We start from the raw sequence: 21,096 nt of genomic DNA on the forward strand, positions 1-21,096 counted from the left end.
GTTGTGCATGTGAGTTGTTAGTTCGTTAATAAAGTTAGAGCCTTGGAAAAAAGGAGCATGAGGTGGACGATACACAACCCCCACGGAGATGGGAGAAACTCCCTTGGCCGATATCTCACAAAAGAGGTATTCAGGCTTGCCTGGCTTGCCGGACCATTCACCGTCGGATGTTGAAATAACACTAACCGTCAGAGATTTGTGTATATAGAGGGCCACACCTCCACCGTTTCTGTTTCTGTCTCGTCTGTAGAGCAGGTAATCATCCAGCGAAGGGCTGGATGTCACCTTCTCGCTTAGCCAGGTCTCAGTAACAGCTATTACGTGGAATAAAGAGCGAGTGGATAAAAAGAGCCTGATCATCTCAATGTGACCCGTGAGAGAGTTCGCATTAAAATGACAGACCCTTAGACCTTCAGACAGAGATACCTTAGAACCCGATGAAGACACGGCGGATGAGCTTGATGGCGGACGTGGTGGGATGAAATGTATGTGTGGCAGCTTCATTGTGGAGTGATGTTTACGGCGAGCGGGATCCGAGCTAAAAAATTATCCAGCTCGGCGTCGGTGGTAATGACGGTGGCACGCTCGTTGTCATCGTTGCAGCGGACGAACAGTCTCCCGTCCCTGACGAACGTTCGGCAGCCCTGCCTCCTCTTGGCTTCCAGCCTAGCCCGTGAACGCAGCTTGTGGACGTCGGTGGGGAGTAGCTCATTGATGTTTATGAGCCCTTGGTGGTCAGGGCTCAGAGCTTTGGCCTCCTCCATCACGGTTGCGTCCAGCTCGTTGGTGTGGAGCTTGCGTTTACGAGCTTTGGCAATGACGATAGCTCGTGCTAGTGCACTCGACGAGAGGGTGACGGCCAGTGGTGGCAATCTGCCGTCACTCCTGGCGGTGTTCCGGGGTGCATCGAGCCTACCCATGACCCTGACGGATGCAATATCTCTCCGCAGGACCGTTGGGTCAAGTGCGTTTATGACTGCAAACGCGAGAAGATGCAGCGAGGTCTCACGGGTGTAGTGCAAGCCCGTGATAACAACAACACTATTTGAGGTCTGCTCCTGCCGTCGTTTGACCTCAGCCAGCTCATTGCGGAGGCTGCTAATTTCTGCAGCGCTGCTGCTGTTGTTGCTGTTGTTGTTGTTGTCCTGCTGCAATGCTGGGCTCCTCGATGAGAGATCTTGGACTTGTGCCTGCAACTCGGTGATGGTGGACTCAGCATTAAGTATGCGAGTCTTGAGTGCAGGCAGCTCATCGAGGGCCTTTAGGCGCTTCTCCAGCGGGCTAAGACGTTGCTCAATTCTCGAGATCCTCCTGAGAGAGAGAGAGAGAGAGAGAGAGAGAGAGAGAGAGAGAGAGAGAGAGAGAGAGAGAGAGAGTAGTGCACACACATACGTATACAGAATGGAGCAGAGAGCCCTTTTCTCCGATTTACTTTCAATAGCACAATGAATGGAAGCGCCGCGAGAAAGATTTTTTTTGCTTTGCTCGCCGAGCAGATAAGGAAGAAGAACGGATAAGAGCTACCGCTGCCGGCTTTGAATATATTTCCGTCTTGCTTTCTCTCTCTCTTACTACGTAGGTATACGTGATACGTGTATGCGGAGGGAGAGTGGAAATTAAGTGCGCGCGTTCGACTGCGCCTCTCGGAGCCCTTGGTCCTTTGTGCGCGTATGTTTCTTCTGCGTCGCGTGGCCGTACGTATATGGGCTTGTATATGTAAGGTGTATAAGAGGATTGCGTTTGTAGGTGTATATATACATACACTCGGATTTTCGGAATAATATCGAGTGGCCGCGCGCGGCACGGGATGAGCCGGGGATTATCTCGCGCGAGTGTGTCTGCTGTGCAGGGAGATGTGCGCGTGGCTTTTTCGGTAGGACGACGATTTGTCCGCGATTTCGGTATGATTTATCGCGCAAACCTTCAACGGGATTTCGAATCTAAGCGCATGTGTGGGCTCACTTTTTGTAGATTTTTTTGGGCGGCGTATAAGAAAAATTGGCAATTCCCAGCCGCTAAGCCATGCGCGAACGTTGCGACTTTAAACGTCGCCCTTTTCCGCGTGGGTGTGGATAATGCCTCGAAACGCAATTTCACCTCTCGCTAGAAATAAAAACGTTTCCTTTTTTTTCTCCCAACTCTGCACATATATATCGTTTAAACTTCCCTCTTTCCCTTTGTCGTAATGCCGAAGGAGAGCAAACAGAGCAACGAAGGCCTGTGCGAAACGACAAAATTACGATGACGGAAGAAGGAATAAAGCACTCTCTCGAAAAAGTGTCCATTTTATTTTGGCGAACAAGTATAGCGTCGGAGAAAAATGTCTTCCCTTACTCGCACTCGCTCGCGCTCTCCCTCTCGAAACGCTACGCGTGCGCTGCGCGAGGGCCGTAATTTCGGTTTATACTCCGGAATTCCATTTCGGAGTTAAGAGCGTGTTTCCGAAATATAAAACGCAATTACGCGCGAATCGATTTCGCAAATCGAATTCCGAAGCTCGAGCTTTGCCTGTTTTTTACGCGCAAACGCCGCACGAGCACACGCACGTCGCGTGCAATTACCCATGTACGCGCGACGTAAAATAGCGAAGTGTGTACCGTCGGATTTCACTCGGCGATATAATAAAAATGCTCTTAACGCATAGAGTGATTCCTTGGCAAGCATATATCGCGAGGGACGTTATAGTGTGCTTAGAGGTCTCCCGGAAAGTTTGAAAAAGCAATTACGCGCGAGTCGAGCTGTGATCGATTCGAAATTCTGTGTACAAACTTCCTAGTCGCTTGACGCGTCATTAAAACATTAACGAACGTTGAAATTAGAAGGTAATAATCGCGCGGCCGTATGGACACCCTCTTCCAAAGTTCCGCGCTGTCATTGTAAGTTCAGGCGAAAGTTCAGCTGACTCTCGACACAAAGAGCGGCCTCCCGGGGATTGGATATCTCTCCCATTTCTTCTCACCCCCCCCCCCCTCTCTCTCTCTCTTGCGCGAGCGAGCGTTTGGAGTTTTCATACTAATTAAAACTAAGTAAGCGTTTTAATTATATTTAATTGCGAATGCGCAGACGCGTTCCGACGGGCCTGATCAAAAGGACGTTTATTAATGAAAAGAGCTGCGCGCGTGCGGAGATTCGAGTGCATTAATTTTGTAATATACCCCGATTAATTACTATAGCAAAATTTATTATTTTTGAAACGATACTCTTTAATATTCTGTCACCGCAACTGACTAGGCCTCACGGCATCGTTGGTGTCGAGACCGACAAAGGGCGATACCGCTCGGTTTGATGATTATGCCCAGCGACGCTGTGAATCCTAATTAGTTATCGAAAATTTGTCTAGGCTCCAAATATGGACCTAGCATTCAATATATAAGCGCCGATAGCCCTACCATCGGGCAGTCTGTTATCGGCAATAGAGAACGAAACTCTGTCCGTTTAAGTTACCTCCTTGACGCGCCGCGAAAAGCGTTTTATTATTAAATATCTCTAATTCATTATTATTGTTATTATAAACTACGCGATTGTCATATTTTTTGTGAAGCCAATACATTGTAAAGAGAACTACTAGAATAAAGAGTGAACTACAAACTACCAGCGTGTAATTAATTGTTCGAGTCCACACCCAAATAATAAGGTAAGATAATAAGTTATAAATATAATAAACTTTAGATTATTTCATTCCCGTATGGGAAGATCGGTTCCCTCCCTAGTCCTTGTCCTACGTATCAGCCACGCTTCCATGTTCATTCGTGCAACCGCTCCGCATGCGATGAATGATAGTTAATGACGCGAACGTTAATAATTTCGGTTTAACTTTAACCTAATTAAAGCGAGAATGTCACAATTTCATCAACAATCCCGCGCCACTTTGAAGCCTCGTCGTATTCAAGCGCGTCGTTATAATCATCGTTTCGGGCTCGTCTCTGCGCTTCTGCAGCCTGTGTATTTTTCCTTCGAAAATTAACGCAAACGCGGCAAAAAAATTCCCTCGTCGCCAGCACGTACACGCGCGTACGTATACGATACGACTGCTTTAGAGCCGCGTAAAAAAATACGCGAGGAAGAAGAAATAAAAGCTGCCGTCTCGCTGCGCGCTACGCTTTTTGCACACGGAGCCGCAGTAAAAGAATCAGCCTGTCTCTCCGGCCTCGTGATTTATCCTTCTCGAAAGGATCTCTCGGCGGCGTTTGCGAATGAACGCGTATAGTCGTATCCTTAATTCAAGAAACATAGACAGTGACTGTGTGAGAGAGGGAGAGGGAAATACATTCAGCCGCACTCGATACACACGGCGATCGGAATTCAATTCGCGAGTGAAGCGCTCTCGATATTCGATATTACGGCATTTCACTCGCGTTCTCTCCTTTGCTCGCGCAGCGAAAAAGTACGTTTGACTGCTCGCTGTGCATAACTGGCTGTGCGGCGGCAGCGGCGCTCGCTCGCCACCTGACAATAACCGTCCGTGACCGTAGGACACAGGAGAGAGATGACAGCCGTCCACTGCAGTCGGGCAAACGCACGCGGGAGTCGGCAGAGCGAGAGGCAGATAGATGGTGTGTGTACGCCCTGGAACGCACTCGCGCGATGCTCAACTGCGCGGAAAGTAATTCTTTGCTCAGCTGACTGGTCGTCTGCGTCGAGTGCGTGGGAGATATTTTTCAGTTCATTATCAGTTCATATTGAGAGTATCTTTCAACACTAATTCTTTTTTCCAGCCTCCAATGGGGTGAAATCGCCGGCGAACCTGCGTCGCCTGACCACGCTCGGAACGTTCTACTGACAGTATCTACAACAGCGGCCTTGCAGTCGACGATTCGAAACCAAGGTACGTGATTATCCAGTCCGTTGAAGTATACATTGTAGGAGAACGAGCTCTCATATAACAGGGGCACATCTACTGCCATATCCGCATTACAGTCCCTCGCAGAGCCAACCCCTGCGATCAGCCGCGCGCAGTCTCTCGGCAGCAATCTCCCAGAGGTTAGAAAACCAATACAGCCCGTGGGATGCATCTCGGCTCACCCCCGAAATCCAAATCGCGCGCCTATCGCCCACGGCATAGGTCCCGATCGATCGCGACAATTATACCCTCTCCGCATCACTGCGCGCACAGCCATGCCATGTCTCTTCCCGCACACGCAGCCCCCAGGTGCGTACGTGAGATCAAAACACGCACACACGCAGCTACCATCCAACCAGCAGTAGCGACGGCGGCTCTATGGACAAATTAGGAGCACAGCGCCTGCGTCGACTCTCGGCGTGTACACGCTTGCGCGCGAGAGAGCGGGACAGCGGCCAGGATTTCCTGCCTGCCTGTCGACCTTGACCCGGATAGTTAACAGGGAATTAGGGAAATCGGGGGAAGAGAGCCAAGCCTGCGCCGCTCGAGTAGCTCGCTGCTGTCGCGCAGGTGTGCATACTCTCTCTCTCTCTCTCTCTCTCTCTCTCTCTCTCTCTTTCTCTCGCTCTCTCTCGCTCTATCTCTTTGGAGCTATAACCGCAGGCGCAGATGCAGTAGGGAAATCGAGAGCGGATGACGGTTGCAGCGCGCGCGGGGGGGTCCGTTGAATTACGCGCGTCGATTGAGAGTAGAGAGAGAGAGAGAGAGAGAGAGAGAGAGGCGCGGGAGAAGGCGGGATAGCGAGCGAGCGCAGGTGGAGCTGCATGCGCAAGAAAAATAGTTTATTAATGTCAAGGTAAACTGTGTCGCCGGGAGATTTCGAGAGGTGACGCTCTCGCGATTCGTTTGTTCGGGGATCGTATACGCAGTCGGCGCTGATTGTTTTTCTCCGGCACGCGTGTTTCTTAATTTTCACCCACGAATCGGAGAGACTGAAAGAAACACTGACTGAACATCGATGCTCCTCTGCGCATTTTTATCTATAAATAAATTTCTTCGATGTCTTATGACATGCGTCAGAGCGAAGAAGCCGCGTGCGCATCGAGACTCGATCGTAAGAATAGCCGGATTCATAATAGACGCGTGTGTTTTTACTTAAAGGAGCGCAAATATTTTTCTTCGTCCTAAACTCGTTCGCGTCCGCACGTGTTATATCACGCGCGTCTACGTACCGGTTATTGATTGTTGTGCGCTTCTCTGTATCAGCGACGTCATTTCATGGGACGATTTTCCCGCTTTAAAGTATATGAGCGATTCACGAAAGCGATGCTGCTTAAAAGATAAAAACAGTTGCCATGGATTCGACGCACTCGACGTCTAAATACTTTGCCCATCTCCATATCCAAATACTGCTGAAAGTCCACTTGCCTCGGAACCGGCGCCGATCAAAACGAAAATTAGATGGCTTGCGGTCTCTAGTTCTCAGATGTGGCTCTTCAAAGTAATTCGCCCTCTATATAGTAGATACTCACTCTAAACTTAAATGAGGTGCCGCATCGGGGAATCTCTAAACACACACAGACACGCACACTTGACGTTGATTCTCCTTTGACGGCGCAAATCGCAAATTGCATCGACACACGAACGTTTTATCGCGCGCAATTTGCCGCTCTAGTCGTCGTGTTTGTTTTTTCGTAAACGCGTGCACACTGCACCCAACTCCGTCTCCCTTTCTCTTGCGTCGGGTGTTATATAGGTCAGATAGTAGCGCGGAACTTACGAAGCCGAAAGCGCGTTAGTTGCAACAGTTTGTCAATTTTCCCGCTGCTTTCGCGCACGCGTGCGTGGGAGGTGAAAAAATGCGACAACTTTCCCTGCTCTCTCGTGTGCAGTTGAGTAGGTGGTGTACGTGTAACTCGACGTTGAATTATCGGGGGACAATTTTTAAAAGGGCTCCTTTTCTCGCGTCTATAAAGTATCTCGCGCGCAGCAGCTCTATAAGTGAAGTTTGCTCGTAGAAAAGATGTAACGATCGACCTTCGATTGCGATACATATACGCACGATGCTGATGCTTCGGCAGGTACGAGAGTCGTCGTGTATGCGAGTCAAGGATATATGCGGCTTATTGAAGACGCTGCTATATACGATCGATGTATCGATGTCCCGAAAATAGGCGAATTTCACTGGTCATTTCTCTCTCTCTCTCTCTCTCTATATATATATATATATATATATATATATATATATATATATATATATACACACACGTGGGTTCAGTGGATGCAAAGGGACGAGTGGGTGTGAAAACGTCAATGTGGCGCCGGTGCAAAAGCGATTAATCGATTGAATAATTCACCGTGTGTGGAACATGATTGATTTAGACTGAGTGGGACATTAATTATGTAAGGCTGTGTGTATATCGACTCGTTATTAATAAACTCGTTTTTATTAATATTTCTTTGCTTTTTGGTCGAGCTATATAACAAGTTACATTAACACGCACAGATGCGCGGATGTGCCTGATGTATCGCATGGCTAGCGAAGATAGGTGGCGCATAGGTAGTCTACATTTCTCTCATCCAAACATAATATACAGTGGTATGCGCCAAAACGGTCTTGGGTTGGCCTACCTAAGCCGTCTACGCTATAGCTGCACCTGCGTCTACATTATTACTCTGTAAGAGAATCAGCAATCATTGCAAGTTTTTTTTTTATTTATATTGATTCGCTGTATTCATTGCTCCGCAAATAAGATAAGTTTGGACCTTGTTTAAGCTTATAAACAAGTGTATTATCAAAGGACGTTTTTCATAAGTCTTCGTTAGAGCGATCAATCGTTTTGCACTCGTGTTACGACGTTCTCGCCCAAGAGTGCGCGCTTACCTAAAACTATTGATTCTCGAGTGCAAACAAATCGTGCGATATTGTTTAACAGCGTGAAAATATGTTTACATTAGAAAGACGTGGAAATTCACTTGCCGATGCGTCTATTTTTACACTCAAACGGGCTTAGCGATAACAGCTGTCGAATTCGCAGTAACAAAGGATTTTTCATCGCATAATAAATAAAAAACTCCTCAGTTCAACAACAAGTTCAACAACAAACTTTCATTCTCGTCACCCTTTTATATCCGCAAAAGTACAAAAGCTTTCGAAACCATTGATAAACGCGTTTCTCGCCAACGTGCACACATTTTAGAAATTAACTCCCGTTAATTATCCTCGCCGCTGTATTCGCACGGCAAATTCACCCGGCGTTTATCAGCGCGCGGGTCTTGCATACATCGTAAAACTAAACAGGCTCTGATGCGTCAGGCTAGCGCACCAGGTTACGCGAAAGGGCCAAAAGAGAGAGAAGCGGCAAAAGTAGGAATAACAGGATGACGGCGAATTCTGTGTACTGCACGCGCCGTATACATGCGTTAACCATCGCGCGCGCGCGTGTGTATATATATATATATATATATATATATATATATATATATATATATATATATATATATATATATATATGCCGCTGCAACGCTGTGAGAGCTTATTAAAGCCGGAGGGTGCGCGCGCGAGCGACTAACTAAATTACGCGAGTTATATTCAAGTATATGTAGGTATACACAACGCCGTGCCGAGCGCGCGATTATTTTATCGTTCATCAGATTATAGCGCGCGTGTGGGCCGGACTGGCTTGCTATATAGATATATAGCTGTATATCGGGTTAATTTCGGGCTTGAGTCTCGATCTGTATTATAACAATGGTCGAATTAACGATTTTGACGTCAGCGTTTATTTTTGCGAGCATGAATTGTGTCGACTGTTGCATTACTTGTGTTATTAATTTACATCGGGTATGAAATGTTCCGCTCGCGTTGTATACGTCATGTGTAGCCATCAACCAAACATATCCGCGAATGATGAAATCCCATCAGACTTTTTGGGAAAGAGATCCCACGAGATTCGCGTAAAACGAGAAAACGAAAACTTTTTCTGTTCGTACAAGACCGATTTCACTTAACCGCTATATCCTTATAATTGCACAGCGAATGAAAACTGATTGGCTACGAAGCGAGAGATAGGATTGGAAAAACTTTTCCTTTTTTCTCTCTCAGCTCTCGAGGAAGTATGTATACGAGAAGCGAGCGCGCATACTTTCCGAGCTTCGTGTATTAATTTGAAAATTTCATCACGAAGTGCTCGCGGGAATTCGCTATATATTCCCGATCCATTATAACGCTCGCTCGCTCGCTCGCAGCGGGCCGTATCCTGCGGGGAATGTAATTTCGTAAGCGTACCCGCAAGAACATCGACGATAAACAATGCATAGCCCATCGCCGCTGGCCGCGCCGTTTTGTTTCGCGGCTTTTATCTTCCTTCTTCTTCTTCTACGTTTTTTTTTGCGCAATCGAGCAAATGGCTGGGGAAATATCGAATTACGCGCTGCCGAGGTGTTCATAAACCTGATTTTTTTCCTCTTTATACGATTTAAGGATTTATTTATTCTCATTCCCTGTATGACATCAAAACTGGTCCCTTAAACGAGGTATGCGCACACTGTATCGAGCCATTTAATGCCGACCGCAAACATCGCAGTCTTGTATCGCTAATCGCGTAATCCCCTCAAATACCCGTGTGCTGATCCTCGGGCGCGCGACTAAAAATCCAACCTTGTCCCTTTAGCGCCATGGTCCCTCGCGAGCGCCCTCTCCCTGCTCTGCCTCTAAAAAGTCGTCGAAAAGCTCGTGTCGCGTCCTTGACCATTAAGGTACATATACCTATACGTGTATCATGGACACAGCCATAACAGCGCGTGTTTATGTGTTGAGCGTGAATCCGTCGGTGAAACTAGACTAAGCTAATAAAGGTGAGCAAGCGAGCGGAGAAAATCAAGCCGCTACAGTGCCTGTCGCGCGGCGTCGAGTCAATATTAGCGAATCTCGATTTTCGCTCGACGATACACACACTATAGCCGAAAAGATGCAACGGGCTCGTCGTCGATAGAAGCTTTTTTCCCGATCGGATTTCTCCTTGTTCTCGGTGTGGCGAAATATATATGCGTATATCCTGTGCAGTATAGAAAAAAGCGAGCGTGAGCCGACTTCATTTGGCTCGCCGCAGGAAGGGCAACTTTAAAAGGCTGCGATTAAAGTTGGAAAAACACTATTAGCCGTGCGCGCGCAGCCGTATCCGTTAAAAGCGTTTTTCATTACCGCGCGCGAGCGTAAAGGTATCGGGTCTCTCTTTCTCTATCTCGCGGCGTTAAACATACACCCCGCTTTTATTGCATTCCCGCGCTCTTTGACTCTCCCTTTCTCTCACTCTCCATCCCTTCGGAAAGCAACAGTAATGACGAAAGTTGGTCAAATCTGCATGAGCGCGAGGTGACGTCTCCGTGACTTGATATCTACATACGCGTACCTATACATACACCGCGTCGCGAGAAATATGAGACGAATTTTCCTGCTGGGTTGACAGAGACTATCTTCTTGATTTGCTTTCCAGACATGCACATACGTTATATACACCTTTAATCTCATACAACGAGGAGGATCGCGTACAGCAGACGTAGACGCGCGGCTTTTTGCATAAGCCGCACCGTAAGTTGATTAATCTCGGCGTACGTTTGAGGCTGGGATCTTTAGTGGGCTATGAATTAAGTATGATAATCCCCGGGGCTGTGTGCGTACGTACCGGAGTCATTATGAAAAATTTAGGGCGCGTTTGATGAAATTGCGCGGATGGCTGTATCAAGCGTACAGAGGATGAAGCGTAAAAAGGATTGTAATTCTTCTTAATCGCTTTATGCTGATGCGCAACGCGGAATGAATCGATGTACATCGTGTGATCGCATGCAAGCTCCCGAAATTTTTCCGAACATAAGCTTATGGAAAAGCCGCAAATCAGCGCGCACCCACTCTCAAAGCTATATATACTCTCAGCTCTCAGTCTAAGCACGCTCTCTCTCTCTCTCTCTCTCTCTTTCCCGTGTGTATACGCAATACGTCCTCGCTCTCAGGCCGATCCCTTTCCTCCTCGCCCCTACACGTATAGGTAGTTATATAGCCGCCCTCGCCCGTCGACGATCCATTCAACAAGTATATTTTCGGCCTCTCTAAAAATAGTACATCAGCCTCTCCTCTCTCTTTAGCTCTATAGCCGCCCCCGCGCACCAGGTACACTCTCGCGGCGCGCTTCCGTCGCCGAGGATCAGTAGACGTGGCGCGTATAAGAGAAAAAGCTTTCGCCTATTTCCTTTGAAAAAGAGAAAGGCGAGAGAAGCTCCGTCTCATCTCTTCAAGGGCGTCTCAGTGGATATAGAGGCGACGGGAGAAAAGGGAGTGAGCTCCTCCCCTGTGTACGCGTGTATCGATGCAGTGTGGCCTGCCGGTTGACAGAGAGAGAGAGAGAGAGAGAGAGAGAGAGAGAGAGAGAGAGAGAGCTCGCCCGGAGCTCCACCTGCAGCCCAGACCAGTTTCTCTGCCAGTGTGCGCGCGTGTACGTGTATAGAGGGAGTGAGAGAGAGAGAGAGAGAGAGGGAGAGAGAGACGGAAAGCCACCCTTGTCGCCGCGCGCACTCTATTTCCGTCTCCGGCGTCCCCCTGCTTTCACCTCCGCCGATTCTCGCAGGCGCTGTGCGAGAGCGGGAGAGGGTTTACACACCCTGGCCAAAATCGGCGCATGCGCCGAGGCTCCGCTACCCCCTGCGCACGGGCTCCTCTTCTACCGCGCGTACACCTTGCGCGCGTGTACGTCTGCCTGTGTGTGTGTGTGTGTACGCGTATGCGCGAAGGTGGAGAGAGAGAGAGAGAGAGAGAGAGAGAGAGAGAGAGAGAGAGAGAGAGAACGAGAAAGGGAACGAGTGTAATAAACGGGAAAAAGTAGAATTGATAGACGGAAAAAGGGGGAGAGACGCCGCTCTCTCCCTCTCCCTCGCTCCAGGTGAACGCGAGACGCGGCGGGAGAGGGCTTGGGCTGCGCAGCCTCGCCGGTTGAAGGGGTGAGTCGCCTTGCCCTCTCTGTGTCGCTCCACCCCTCCCCCTCGCCCTCACTCTCTCTCTCTCTCTCTCTCTCTCTCTCTCTCTCTCTCTCTCTCTCTCTCTCTCACTCGCTCGTCCTGTTTACAGGATAACACGGCGCGATCCTGGCAGGCGCGCTTCAGTCTGTGTCGCGCCGCCGCCGCGTTTGCTCTGTCTCGTCGTCGTCCCTCGATATACGCGGAATTCTTCCATACACACACGTATATACAGCCGCGCACACGTCGACTCGGTTATACGTGTGTCTGCGCGTTCAGCACCCGACGTACGCAGGCCTCGCGCACCTACGCCTACTGTACACTGGCATCGCCGTTAGCCGCAGCAGCCCGTGTGCTCTCTCAGTCAGTCAGTCTCGCGATCGTTTCCCGAGCGGATTGTAGTATAGCATACTGTATGGCACGTAATATGGCACACGCATAGTACAATAACAGTGCGCGAGAGGATATGTCGTCGAGTGAGCAGCAATAAGCCTGATAGAGAGAGAGAGAGAGAGAGAGAGAGAGAGAGAGAGAGAAAGTTGGTTCGGGGACAGACGTAGCTATTGTATATCTCGAGGAGAGGAGGCGACGAGACAGAAGAGGAGCAGAGCACGAGCGAGGCGGGCAACAGGTGAGGAGCGAGTCTGGCTGTGTGTGTGTGCGAGTGCGACTTGTATAGGGTATATGTAGGCCGAGCAACAACTGGCTGCCGCCTCCGCCGACTAGGATTTTGGCTTCCATGTATAGATATATAGGCTTGTAGCGCGACGCTTGTTGCTTCAAGCCCCCGACGTGGCTTTTCGGAAAATTTCGGTGCCGCACGATTATGAGTTCTCGTTCACTGCACTGACTTGACACACACTCGCCGCGAACATCTATATAACTCGCGTCTCTCTCTCTCTCTCTCTCTCTCTCTCTCTCGTGCATAGCTGCCAAGTTTGACCGACTTTTTAACCTGCGCAGCTTTTGAATATTGGAACGCGAGATGCATGAAAATTCTATCTCCCGCGAGCGCGCGCCCCGTGAAAAACAATGCTGCGCTAAATATACTCACATCCCGACGCGCCGATTAATATTTCAAGGAAAATGCGTTCACGATCCGACGTTTCAGCATCGCAAAGTTTCGCGAGAGCGTTATCGGAACGAACGACGCGCTAGAAAGTCGTCTCGGGAGATGATTATAGTCACCGAAGCTACTTACATCCAGTAGGAAATATCAGGAAAGATGATACGACCCCGTATGTTTTCTCCGAAGTTTTCCTCTTTCCAGAGGATACAGCGACGGTACTTTATACTTTCCTTCGGAGAATACGGCTATTGTGAGAACCTACTGCATTGTTGCGCGCGTTGTGTTATACATAGTTGCTTCAGCGGATAAAAAAAGAGTCGGCGTATGCGTTTGTGAAATATGAATCCTATGCTGCTTTCGGGAACGACGAGAAAAATTAGACGAGTTTGTCCCTATTAAAAAAACCTCTCTCCCTCTCGCTTCTGTCGCGAAAAAAAGACAGTGGAACTTTCAGTCCAATAACACGGAACGACACGCGCAGCTTTGAAAAATGCTATTGCGCGCGCGAGCGCAGGTGGCCGAACTTTTTTTTTCGTAATGGAAATTTCTGATCTCTTTGTTCTAGTCTATGGTAGAGAAAGAGTATGCGTGTCTATCAAAGTTGCAGCTTTTCAAACTCTACATCGCGCGTCAGTTTGCGTTAATGAAAATTTGAAGTTTGATATACGCCGACGCTGATCGGATTATGTACGTACAAACAAATTTCGCGCGCGAACTCTCTCGCTGCTAAAATATCGAAGTCCTGCTGTCACCGAGGCCTAGACTAATTGGAGCTTAAATTTTAGAAATGCATGAACGGAGAGAAAGCATGCATACAGCTGAATCAGGAGATGCGAGCTCTGTCGAAATCCTCGACAATCCACTTCGATTTTTCGACGAATAGATACACAAGACACGGCCTCTCAGCTGTAATAAAGGCAACGCTCGCCCGCAAGCGCTGCTCAAAAACGCGGCGAGCGTTAAATCTTATATGGTCACGCAAGCATGATTAAGGGTTCTTTTTTTAATTAGAGCGAGCAGCTCTTCAAGTGTTCCGATATACACGTGCACACACGCACGAGCATGTGTTCCGTGCGTCGAATTCTTCGTAGGTGGAGCTTTTCTACTGTATCATAGGGCCGAATGATCCTAATGAAATTTTCACACCGGTCATGAATAAGTCGGAATTTCACGCTACGCGTGACGATGTGATAAATTATAGGGACTGGATGGGTTTACTGTTCTAATCAATTCTATTTTTCAGAATTATTCGTTCGAACCGAAACTCTTACGCCAATCATTTATTCTCTTAAAATTTTAACAATGGCCGTTTATGCACATCGAGAGAAATGTTGGATAATCTTCTAAAGCATCCAAAATTTGATTTGAAACCTTTTGTGGAAAATTAAGTTATTTTCATAATCCAATAACATCTTTTTTTCCCGAGCTTTTAAAAATTTTCATCGCAGCATTTCTCGTCAGTGCAGGCAACGTATATATCGTCGGTCCCTACGAAGACTAGCACGTTTCAAATCCCTCTTGACGAGTAGTACTTTTCATTTTTCGCGACGAAGACTAGCACTTTTCACGAAAACACTTGCGGTTTCGGGGCTTTATGCTCAAAAAATTGATGATATTTATGAGCGCCAAAGTGGTACATAGTAACACTCACATGCAAAGAGACGGCTAGTACAAAAATTATTAAATTATCATACGTTTTTCTCATACTACAAAGAGCATTAGTCTTCGCGGCGAATAATCGAATGTATACTTGTCTTCGGTACAAACTCTGAAATGCACTACTCATCGTAGGGACCGACGATATATACCTGTATTCAAATGCATTTGAAGTATCACGACACCTCGCAACTCCATTCAAGCGACGAAATCGTACATGCGTAAGTAGAACTCGTCCGGATATAGTCGGACATGCATAATGGATTACGTGCGCGCTCGCTCGCTCTTGACGTTCAACTACTATACGGGAAATCGTAAACTTTCCAAACTCGCCACGCGGGAGACTTTGATACCGAAATTTCCCATAATTGTCGTTGTCCTCCCTCCCTCTCTCTCTCTCTCTCTCTCTCTCTCTCTCTCTCTCTCTCTCTCTCGCTCACTACATATATGTATCTATACACATTTCCCTTTTTAGCAGCCTTGACACGGGACAGTATACACTGTGCCCCGCACATGTGCGGCACCGTCGCCCGGAAAAGCGAATCCCGGGAGGCTGGAAGACGAAAAAAAAATGGGAGTCCAAAGAAAAATGTTCGGGTCGATTGAAAATTAGAGATTGCGAGCGCGCGCGCGTGGCGAAAAATTGAAGTGGCTCTCGCGACAAGAGAGGACGTGACAATGCGGACGGCGAGGCCAGCGAGCGTGAGAAATGAAGGGGAAAAATGAGAGATTAGGGGACGGTACCGGGTGAAAAAATCGAATGCTGCTCGTGTGCGCGAGAGAAATGTATTTATTTATGGCGGTGGAAACATTTTTTCAACGAAATATTCTCGCAGCGTTTGACAAACTCGCGCGACTATAGCACATAACTCGAGAGAGAGAGAGAGAGAGAGAGAGAGAGAGAGAGAGAGAAAGAGTCATTAAAAATTGAAGCTATAATTCCAAGCGCAAATACCGCGTCGCAAAGCGCTGATTAATATTTAAAGCGGGTATCAGTAAATCTAACTTTGCACCCGATAACAATATTATAGTTCATGTATGCTTTGCAATTTATAGTCAAACTTATAATTACGTAGAAGTCGGGAGCATAGAGAGATGGCGGTGTGTGTGTGTGTGTGTGAGACTATGGAAAGTTTATCATTATCATACTCGGCGCAGAGACTTTGGCAAGATTCCGTACACGCGGCCGCGAGAAGGGTTGAATAAAGATTTCGCCAAATAACGACATCAAAGTTGCTTATAACTTGGGAAATTGATTTTGCGTACATTTTCGTCGAGTATATATCGCATTCACGCGCAAGGCGTTATATACACACCACAATAATAACGCCCAAGGTTTCAAAGTACGGTTAGTAATCTTCGGAAGCACACTTGGACGCCGATGTATAACGAGCGTCGAGTCTCGCGCATAATGAATATAAGTATATAGCCTTGGACTACGACTCATGCGTCCTCGTATACTTTACAACAAATTCAAAAAATCCCCGACTTGTGGCTCAACAAGTGAATAAAGCATGTACGCACGTCGAGCGAAACCTTCACCTCTCAGCCTCTTCCAAAGCATCGAGCAGCGCACACTCGCTTTTTAAAATCACGCTCGCCGCGTGTAGAGCTCCGAAAAAGAAACAACCTCACCCTCACGTCAGAAAAGACTCAACGCTCAAGAGAAGACGTAGATAGTACAAAGCGCTCTCCGGGAAAATCGTTAGAGCGGTGTACTCGAGGAAGATCAAAAACTCCGATACAAAGAAAACGGATGAAAGGGAACTCTCCTTCTCTCCCCATACGCACACACAGACACATAGACGTGCAAAGAGGATGGATAGCGATTTCACGTGTGCGTGACTGTCTACATATGTTCTCGCTTTCCTACGCGCGTGGGCAAGAAAAAGGGTCGCCCTCTATTATGTGTCTGATGGACGATTTACTCTCTCTTTTTCTCTCTAGGCGTCCCGGAAGAGAGAGGGCCAACAATAGTTTATGTTAATGCATCGAATTCTTCGGGATAGGACTCTGCGGCTGCTTCTACTGTATATAAACGCGATCATCCGACACACGAGTCGAGCCCGCGGGAGATGCTATACCACTTAATAGACGTATCGCACGATGCGGGAGTGTGCGAGCGGATATATATGCCGGGAATTTCGTCTTTGAAAAAGTACTATCGACGTTTTGATGACTGGCCGCCAAGCGATATATGTGAGACGGAGCGAGAGGAGAGGGGAAATGAATTTTCGGATTAATTTCGAACCGAGATCACGGGCAAGAGCTGTGTGGATTTCCCTCCTTTTTTTCGCCGAACTCTCGCTCTAATTAATTTCGGTCTTTATGAAACCTCGGCTGCTGCGTGTATACGGAATTAATTAAAGTACCATATATTTTCATTATATGTATTATTGAGGGAAAACTATATAATTTCATTTAGTTAATCAAAAAAGCCGTAGAGCGATCTCCGATGTTAATTAATCATACAATTCCCGCGATGAGTTCTACCACCAAAGCGATTACTCCTTCTTTCTTATTCTTTTTTTTTTTTTTTAAAGCGCAATACAAAACCCAAAGCAATGAAAATTCGATCGGAAAAGGAAAACGCATCATCCCCTCTGATCGTAAAGAGCAGACAGTAGAAGAAAACTTCGCCATGATCCGCAAACGATAAAAGCGCGATAAACCGAAAGCATACGCGCGAGCTTTCCGAGGAAACAATAGCCGCAGTCGCAGCTAATGAAACGCTGCAGGTGGGACCGGTGCGATTACAACGGCCGATTGTTCTCGCTCCGACGTCTCGTTATTCGGAACTCTCACTGCGCGATTTAAGTAATAGCTCCGTATCGCGCAGTTTTTAATCGTCCAAATGGATACACAAAATTTAAATTGGATGAATCGCAGCGTTATCGCATGTGTATATGCGCTGATTTATATACTAATGAAATTGAGAGTTCGAGAGAGGCCAAAGTTGATCGCTAAAAGCCCCTTTCATCTATCCGAGAACATTACACCGAGCGATGGAGATTACATCTCTCTTTTATATATCTCGGTATCCGAGCGAATTCTCTCTCGCTTTCAGACTCGCAAATAATTCAAGCGCTTTTAATAACTAGCAAAAGCGAGACTCGTTATATTCCCAGCTGCCAAACCGCGAATCCGCATTAATAAGCGAAAAAAAGGAACATACGCGACGCTATATGTATATCGCGCGGTTTCATTATAAATTAGATACCACCGCGGAGTACGAGTACCTTCGGAGGCGCGCGGTATGGCTCTCGGGGAAATTAAAAGACCAGTCGAGGCCAAGCTGCACCACGTACGTATACGTGAGCAATTTTTTCGGGATTAGGGGTGAAAGCCGCGTGATTTCGCGCGCGCAGCATAACCGAGTTACGCTTCTGGCTTTTTCTCGGCTGCCCCTTCAATTTCGTCGTATATATACACACGTATGAGAGCATTGATTTCGCTTTTTACCCACGCGTTCGTGTTTTTTGTCTATTTCTGCCGGAGGAAATAAGAGAGGATCGTATGCTCGATGAAAAAGTTCACCTCGTGCACTTTTTCCCGCGCGCTCACCTGCTGCAGCGCGGCGGAGCCGAGAGAAATCGTAAATAATGCGATGCGGCTGATTTTTCAATGCGCGCGTACGTCGTTTTGTGTAAACGAAACAATTTTGAGTGAGAAGTTTGTAGTCGAGCAATTTCGCCCCCTGTATACATGCGGAAAACGGCAAATAAAGAGCAGCTCTCACCGGAGCAACAATGAAATTTCGCGGCGGACCGCACGACTTACGAGACTATTACATACTCGTTCTCGGTGAATTCGCAACTTTTTTCCTTTTCATTCAGCGCCCGACGGCCACGGCACCGCGCCGAAAGGGTCAGTTTCGCTGGCTTTTTTTTCGATAAAGACGCCTCCGCGCGCGGAATGATTAATTCGCAGCGCAGTACGCGAGCGCGCGTAACGAGATTTTTCGCGAAAGCCGCTTATACGATCGGACGCTGATTCCATTCAGCTCTTCTCTGCGCGCGGCAGCGACTTACGCTGCGAGACCGACACTAATCGAATCGTTAATTCCTCTAAAAGGTTAACTGGGTATCGGCTAAATTGTTCCCGTTCAATTTATCCGGCTACACAGATGCGCATTGATTTTTTTCCCTTTTCGAACGCTCCCCCTCTCTTTCCATCTCGTTGTCTCGTCGAAGCTCGATTTCGCCGATAATAGAATGAGATTCCGCCTCTCGTTTATTAGGTTTGGCTGATGTGCAATTCGTTTCCGATTAACGCGCATCGATAACATTTCTCATAAGCGCAATTCGGCTATAAATCAGTCCTCCCTCGACGTCGCATCTATACAGAGCCATCGTCTGGCCATTTCCCGAGCGTTACTACTTAATGTAATTCGTCGCGGCGAAAGCGCGCGCGGATGATTATAATAACAGCAACAGCCTTCGCTCTAAATCTCCATACATCCGTCGCGCCGGAGATTTAAGCCAGCGGTTTCGCAATTACGCGTCGGGAGGGTAGGAAGACGACGCGCGCGATTGCTCGTTTGCATTTCCACGGCCGGATGATATTCCCCGCACGTCCAGATGCGACACGCGCGCGGAATTTCGCGCACAAGCCTATTGTTTTGGCCTCGCAGCGTTTGCGGTCGGGCTTGTTTAGACTGCTGGATTTGCGGTCTCGTCGCGCCGCTGATTTTTTTAATATAGCTCGCGTATACGCATGCGCCAGGGCTATTAATAACGAGCGGTTTTATATTAGCAGCGCAGCGCAGCTGTTATCGGCGTGTCGCGCGGAAGATCGAAATTTAATTAAACTGCGTGCGCGTATCTCGACTAGTTCGCTGAAGCGCGCACGCTTTAGACCTACTACTATATACGAGGGTGTATAGCGCAGGTATTCATCGAGAGTAGCAAACAAACGAGAAAAAACAATATAATTCGTAAAGGAGAGCCGATCTACAAAGAGCCTCGATAATTATGCGAATGAATAATGCAGAGCACACCCCCGCGGGTAATTTGAAATTTAAAGGATATAAAACCGATTCTTTACACGGATCGGAAAGATATTCGTCGTCCCCGCGTAGATATAGCATAGATATAGAGCAGCGACGATTCAAAGGGACACGAGACTTGTATTATAAGCATCGGTGTGTATAGCGGAGCCAGCGGCTACGCGCGCGTCTCAAAGGGGAAAAAACGAGCTCACGTGTGCGCGCACGGCGCTCTCAAAAGAAAGTGAAAGAGAGACGGAGCTTTATTTAGCCTTGAAAGATATCCCGTGGGGCATGAAAGGGAAGGAAATTTCAGTGATTATATTATAAGCACTGGAAATTCTTCCTTTTTTACGACCTCTCTCCGGAAGACTCGAGTCCAGAGGCTAAATAAAGCCGGGGACGAGATTCTTTCTCCTTTTTTTTTTTTTTTTTACTAGCGGGCTATACGATCTTAAATATTTTAGAGGGAAGTTCGCACTCTGTCTGCGGGCTATGTGTCAAGAGGGTATTTCTTACGTTCATACGGCTTCTCGTATATAGAGTACCTATGCGTAATTGTTTTTGGTCAAATTTCGCTAAGAAAGACCGATGCTCCTGTACAATAGGTCTTGCTCGTTTTTGAACCCGCCGAACGCAGTTTTCCTGCGAACCGCATAAAACTAGCTTCCTCTCTCTCTCTCTCTAGTCTCTGTATTCCCGCAAACCGCGCGGCACTCTTGCAAAATATCATCGCAGAAGCAGCCCTGAAAATTAAGGCAGAGACTCGCGCAGCAACGCGCGTCATCGAGAGATAAAGTGCTGCGGCGTAGCAAACGAGACGTAGGAGGGCACATCTCTCTTTCGCTCCGGCATAAAGCGGAGGGCGTCGAGTGGAGCGCGAAATTGACGCGGGTTATGCGCGTCTCTTGTTCAATTTCCCGCGCGGGATATCCCATGTTTTGAATAAAGAAACGATTAGGAGGGTGTACCTCTGCACACACGTATACGTAGTGGGTCGACGGCCGAGAGAGACAGAAATATGCTGCTGTCTTTTTAGTAGGAAACGACGTGATGGATATCGAGAGGGTCGCGATCTGCTCGTATATCTCGCGTTGATTGAGATGACGCCTGTAATTGAGATCTTTCGGAGAGTGTATGCGGGAATTAAATGGCGAGCGCTTTTCGTTTGCTTCGCCGGAACGCGCGTGGGCGGCGCACGAGAGAACGACGCTGTCGCCGACGGCCTTAATCGGCTTAAAATATCGCCAAGCGCCGCGCCGCGCGTGTGGGCGAACTTTAGAGCTCTTCGACGATGATTCCGCGCTGGGATTAATGCAGCATATAGATATACATATATTGTTTTATTACACACGGGCAATCTCCGAGGAACCCCGATAAAATCTGATATCACCCCGAGAGAGGGATATACTATGTACGGCCATTAAGTTTATTCAGATTTTATACCTCGAATCTGCCGCGCGCGCGCGAGCCGAGGGACGCATTATATTACGTATTCAAATTGGGAGCTTTGTCAAAAATTTTCGGATTTTTTTCGGC

At 47.7% G+C, this 21,096-nt stretch overlaps 1 protein-coding gene across 3 annotated transcripts in view; it reads left to right on the top strand.

Moving 5' to 3' along the window:
* The first annotated feature begins 11,952 nt into the window (after positions 1 to 11,952).
* LOC100114687 (SCY1-like protein 2) overlaps positions 11,953 to 21,096 on the top strand; it is a 49,974-nt gene continuing 40,830 nt past the window's right edge. For 2 of the 3 annotated variants that reach the window (XM_032602290.1, XM_032602291.1), the window contains exon 1: positions 11,991 to 12,476. The gene's annotated coding sequence lies outside the window, so the exon portion shown is untranslated. Of the gene's footprint in view, positions 12,477 to 21,096 lie in introns of all 3 variants that reach the window. The other variant, XM_031923310.2, reaches the window with a different exon arrangement.

The sequence above is a fragment of the Nasonia vitripennis genome, chromosome 1 (assembly GCF_009193385.2).
Source record: "Nasonia vitripennis strain AsymCx chromosome 1, Nvit_psr_1.1, whole genome shotgun sequence".
In the NCBI taxonomy this organism is placed as follows: domain Eukaryota; kingdom Metazoa; phylum Arthropoda; class Insecta; order Hymenoptera; family Pteromalidae; genus Nasonia; species Nasonia vitripennis.